Raw genomic sequence first — 5,870 nt, 5'->3', positions numbered from 1 at the left:
GCAGCTAACGTGGTTTTGTGGGTTGGTAGTTTAGACAAGGGAGAGGACCGGAGTAGCAGGGAGTGGGTAAGCTGGGGGAGGAGGACGACATTGCTTTCACGACTGAGACCAAACTCTCGGGCAGCCTGGCTGGATGCAACTCTGTTCTGCCCCAGGGGGTTTGGGCAGGGGCTCCCCTTGCTCTGCATGTCTCAGCCTGCAGTGAACATGCTCATGCCCTGATCCTTGGGCTGGGGGTGGTGGGGTTGGGGCCGTCTCCATTACGAAGTGTCTGTGTCCTGTGTGTAGCTGGTCTGTTGGAAGGACAGTTGCATGGGTGGTGCACTGGGCTGGGCAGGAAGATTTGGGGTCAGGTTCCTGCTTGCCACAACTCTTGTGTACAACTGCAGGCACATGTTGCTTTTCAGTACATAGAGGCCTGGATCTGGACTTGGGCATCTGCCTGCTACTGTGGTACCATTAATAAAGGCAGCCCATGGCTGTTCATGACTCTCGCTAGACTTGTCTTCTGTTGGGTCCTGCTGAGAAGTGGCTGCATTGACTCGGTGTGCAATTATTTCACACACTTTGTTTCTCGGCGGGGTTTGGATTCCTCTAGACTCCGATTTCTTGATGGTAAAAAGTGGGGAGGGGGTCAAGCGGTGGTGATGCAACTGCTGTTTTGCCATCTGTCTGCCAGTGGGGCAGATGGATGAAATGTAGCAGGGGGAAGGTCTATCCCATCAGCCTTGGCATGGAGGGGCAGGTGGCACCGGCAGAGATGGAGGCTCTTCCTACAGACAACCTGTGCCTGGTGTGGGGTCACTTCAGCAGCAATCTCCAGCTAATGGCATGATACAAGCAGCTGCCCGGGCCCCGACGGCGACTGAAGAAATAAATCGTCCACTGTTTGCTCTTCGGAGTGAGGACCCTCCCCTTCTCCTCCTCCCCCTTCTCCCTGTTTCCTTCGTGGGCACCGTGCAGGTAGTTGCATCTCTCAAAACTCACATTGCAAAGCATGAGCTGGTAGACGCAAAAGGTAAATCCTGGGGTCAAGGCAGCTGGGTGAAAAATGCAGCACTGTTTTGTCCTGGTTGGGAGCAGCATTGCTGGCCTCTCTGCAAGGAAAGCTGCAGCCTTCATCGCCGCATAACGGGAGGGCTCTGTGCTGCTGCTGGTACTGAAGGCAGATTCCCTGCCTTCTCCGCCACCACCTGGGTGGGTGGACAGTGCGCCCCTTCCCCATCCAACATGGGGGAGCTCTGCAGACCAGCGCCAGCCTTTCATAGTTTTGTAGCCCCTTTGTGCGTGGGCTCCTTTGCTGCAGAAGGACAAAGCAAGCCGGTCTGTTGGGGTTCGTTTGCCAGGAAACCTGCCCAGAAATGAATTATGCCCTAATCATTTTGAGGATAACGCAGCCATCCCCATCTGAATATTTATTCAGCCCCGTGGAACCGAGGCATGCTAGGAATCTGCATTTCCAACGGCAGTAATTGCCTCCCCAGAAAAGGCCTGTCTTTCATTCCTGCCTCTGACTCATCTCCAGCGCTGCCTCCCATGGATTTATTTATTGCTCTTCCTGTCCGCAGAAACAAAATCTACCCTTTGCCGCCGCCTTGCATGAGGCCGCAGCTCATTTGACAGCCCTGGGGAGGGCGGTGACCCGCTTGTTTTAACTCAGGGGAAGCTGTGCCTTTGCTGTGTTACAACAACAGCCTTCTCCAGCTTCAAAGTGCTCTGCAAAGCTCCTTGGGTCTTGACCTTTCTCAGAAAGCCGCAGGCCAGCTCCTCCAGGGACGAGCAGCATTTGGCAGGAGTGCTGTGACCTGCGTCTGCTTCGTGCTCTCTTGTGAGTCGTGTTTCCAAGGTGGGCAGCTCGCCTGCTTCTTCCCGACAAGCCGGGGGAGCAGGGCTGCATCTGCCTTCCCAGTTCTCCATTTGGTCTGTGCACCAGTCCTGTAAAGAAAGGTTCGGGCATCCGTGTGTGGTTTTTGTTGTCTCAGGCAAGGTATTTTGCCGGCATATAGTTGTGAACAGCGGAGTTTGGTCTTTGGGAGGCTGCTTACCTCCCAACCTCACTGGGACCCCCGGCTCTGCAAAGGTATGTTTGAAACCCCAGCCAGGTGGGTTTCTGTTCCCAGCTGCAGCACTGGGATCATGCACCATTATTCCACGCAGGAGCCAAAGGAGGAGGAAAAAACAAAAGCAGACACAGAGGACTGACCTCTGTACTGGAGGAAGGGCCAACTCAGCCCTTGGTATAAAAGCTGGCCTGGTTTGTCCCCTTACTATAGGAGTGCTCTGGCTGTGGTGGGCATGGCATAGAATTGGCTAGATGGGCATTATACCTGCTGGGGAGCCCCTTGCTCCCTGCCAGAGTGGTCATTTTTAATATAATATGATGCTTCAATATATCTTCAGACCCTCCTGGCCATACTGCTGCTATGCAAAAAAAGCTGGAGGCAGATGCCAGTCTCTACCATGTCAGTTTGAGTCCAGAGGGACTGATTTGAAAGGATTTTTATTCCATAACTGGACTCTGGCTCTAAGGCCTTCAGGGAGGTTTAGCTCCACATGCCTGTGCCTTACAGCACCTCACCGGGGCTCGCCTTGCTCGTCTGTGCAGGGCTCCGGGTGGGCATGAGGCAGGGCAGGGATTCTGCCTTGTGTTTCTGGCCTTAATACACATTCCCACTCTGCTGGGAGCCCCTGCGGTTGTTGGAGGGCCAGCTCCCCCACTGCTTTCTAGGAGAAAGGAAGTACAGCAGCAACAAGACTCTGGCCTCTCACTTCCAGGGGCTTGAATTTCACTTGCCGTCGTGGGGGTGCGGAGGGCTCCAGCTGCAGCTGCTTTCTTTCTCATACAGCATCAGTTTAAAGATGCTTAGAGCTCAGGAAGGGCAGCTTCCCCAGATAAGATTGCATGGGACATAACCTCACACTTCGTCCCCAAAGCTGAGCGTGGTATTGCCGTTTTGCTCTGGGACTATCCGTGCACCAGAGGCAGGTGTTCCCCTAGGTCCCTGCCTGGCTGGATGGGAGCAAATCGTCTTCCTGAGTGAATTCTGGGGGTCCTGTACTTAGAGACAACTCTCCCTGCAGCAGAAGGGGAAATGGCATAAACTTGGGTTTGGTTGTGGAAGCAAGAGCCCGGGCTTTTCTTAAGCCCTTCACTGGGAAGACTTGCTGCAAGAGGCAGCTCAGAGGAGCTGGGGAGTAAAAGCTAACTGAGACTGGCACCACCAATGCACTGCCGGTGAGGGAATCCCGTAGACAGCTCCATGGGTTATTCACCCCATTTGCACTGTACGCTTTCAACAATATATCATCCTACTGTGAATAAAGTAATAGTGTAATGAGGCGCAGCTGCACATAGTACAAATCCCAGTGCCGTCAGCTGGCTGCATGTGCATTCACTCCAAACCTGGGTTTTCCAATCGGGCCTCTCTACACCGGGCAAGATGAAGCCAAGCCAAGCAATACCACTGAGCAGGCCAGATGCCATCCTCCCACTAGAGGACAGCAATGTCCTTATGCATGAGCCACTTCCGTGAGCCTCTGCCTCTGCGTTCAGCTAAGAGTCTGGAAGTGAATGCCTGGGAGATTTGCAAAAAGCAGTTTTATTTTTGTGGCACTGAACCCCCCCCCCACACACACACACTGTTTGTCTTCTCCATCTCACCTGTCACCCTCAAGAGCCTTTCTAGGTCAGGGTTAGAGCAGAGAACAAGCTTTTCCAGCCTGCACTTCTGCTTACTGCAGTCTCAAAGAGCCATGCCTCTGGGTTTAAAAGCCGATTTGAGTGAAGTGAAAAAAATACTTGTGACTGCTGATTCCAGCCTGCGCTATGACTGTTGTGAGCCACACACACTAGCAGTGGTCTGTTAACACCTTGGGATACTTAATAATAACAGCCTTGAAGGGGGGCTGCAAAGAGGATGGTGTTGACCGTTCTCACTGGGGGCGGATGACAGAACGAGGAGCAATGGGCTCAAGTTGCAGCGAAGGAAGTTGAGAGAGTTTTCCTACTATCCCATCTCACGAGGAGGGTAGTAAAACACTGGAACAGGTCACCCAGAGCAGTGGTGGAAGCTCCATCCTTGGAGGTGTTTTAGACCCAGGTAGACAAAGCCTTGGCTGGGATGATGTAGTTGGAGCAGGGGCTTGAAGTAGACGTGAGGTCTCTTCCAACCCTCATTGTCTCTGGGTCTATGATACTTCTGTTAGTGGAGGTTTATGGGCTAATTCTAGAAAAAAAAGACTTCAGTAACATTATTTTACATCAGTAGGCTTGAACAAATACAGAAGTCCACTGTGCAAGCCTCCCCCTCCATAGGGCATAACTGCTGATCTCTGTTGTGCCAGACAGCCCTTCCTGAGGGCGCTTTTCAAAGTCAGCAAAGCAGCAAGACAGCCCTGGTCATCAAAACCCTTTCTTCCCTGCATTATGAGGCCTCCAGTAGGGCCATTTTGCTGCTAATCACCTTGGTTTTTAATTAGAGCCTTTTATTGATTTGTTTGCAAGCTTATGGCTTTGGGAAAAATCCTCAGCTGGAGATGTCTCTGTGGGCATTTGTGCTGGAGCAGCAGGGTCCTTTATCAGGCTACAGCTCTGATCTGGCTTTGGAAAAAAACCCTCTTGCTGCTGCAAGGCATTGTGTGTGGGGGGTGAATGGTGGAGCTTTGCCTTCCTGTGGCCACATCCTGCTTGCCACTCCACAGGCATTAAAGTCCAGATCCCCCCCCCCCCGTGCCGTCCTGCCCCATCACCTTCTGAAGCTTGTTCATTAGACAGACCCGAGTCTAGACCAAGAACTGGGAAGTCACCAGAGCAGGACGGGAACGAGAGACAAATGTATTAGTTGCCTGCAGTCCAACCTGCATGTGTGGACAGGAAGGCACTTGCAGTATCTGGCCCATGCTGGCTGTCGGTGCCCCCGCGATGACATGCCCACGGTACTGACAGGCCCTGCAGTTGTGGGCTAAAGCACAATCAGTAATGGGAGGTGTACTGGTTCAGCTGGTGCCAATGCCTGCAAGGTCATGTTGCCCAATACGTTTAATTTGCCCCTGTTTGTTAGGCCCCTCTCCTTTCCCAGACTCTTTAAGTGTTTGGGCTGAGCTTTCCCCATGCCAGGGGGCTGAACTTTCCTTTGCATTGGCTTGAATTTTTTTCCCCCCAGTGTTTTTTTTTTTCCCCCCCCCCACCCAAAATGGTTCACCTGCTTCCAAAAACAAGGCGTGGGGGGAATACAGTGTTTTGCCCCTTTTTAAAGCACTTCCCACGGCCACTCTGAGGCACTGCAGCTCCTTGATGATATGCTGGAGACAAGATTTTGGAGCTGGGTATCATGTTGCCATGGTGTCAGAGAAGTACTTTCTGCTCTTTTTATATATGCTTAACAGAAGGGTGACGGCACTCATTCTGCTCTGGTCCCCAGCTGTGCTGCCCAGGCTGCTGCGGTGCCGTGCATGGGGCGGCAGAGCAGGGAGGCGGTTTCTCCTCGGCCCCTGCTGCTGCAGTGGAGTAAGGGGAGATGAAGACAGGTTGGGGAGGGAGGACAGGTTGCAGAGTCTCCTGGGGGATGGGATCCAAGAGGTCCCAGAGCGAAGCTGGGGGTGCATGGAGAGGAGGGGTCAGGGGCACCCCAGGGGCAAGGGTGCAGGGCGGTGGGGAAAAGGAACAGGCAGCATGCTCATCTTCAGGTGGAGGAAGGGAACTCAAAGCTCCTAAGTCTCCTCTGCTGCCAGCCAGGCTTGGTGAAACAGAAAGAAAGAAATTAAAAAAAAAAAGAAGAGACCCTCCAAAAGAGAGACCTCCGATGGAGAGACCCTCTTGCGAACGTTACGGAGATGGTGAAGATGCATGAGACTTCAAGCAACACATGTCG

Source organism: Gavialis gangeticus, unplaced genomic scaffold (genome assembly GCF_001723915.1).
Source record: "Gavialis gangeticus isolate Ggan-Ray unplaced genomic scaffold, GavGan_comp1, whole genome shotgun sequence".
NCBI classification, from domain to species: Eukaryota; Metazoa; Chordata; order Crocodylia; family Gavialidae; genus Gavialis; species Gavialis gangeticus.
This window is presented reverse-complemented; position numbering follows the sequence as displayed.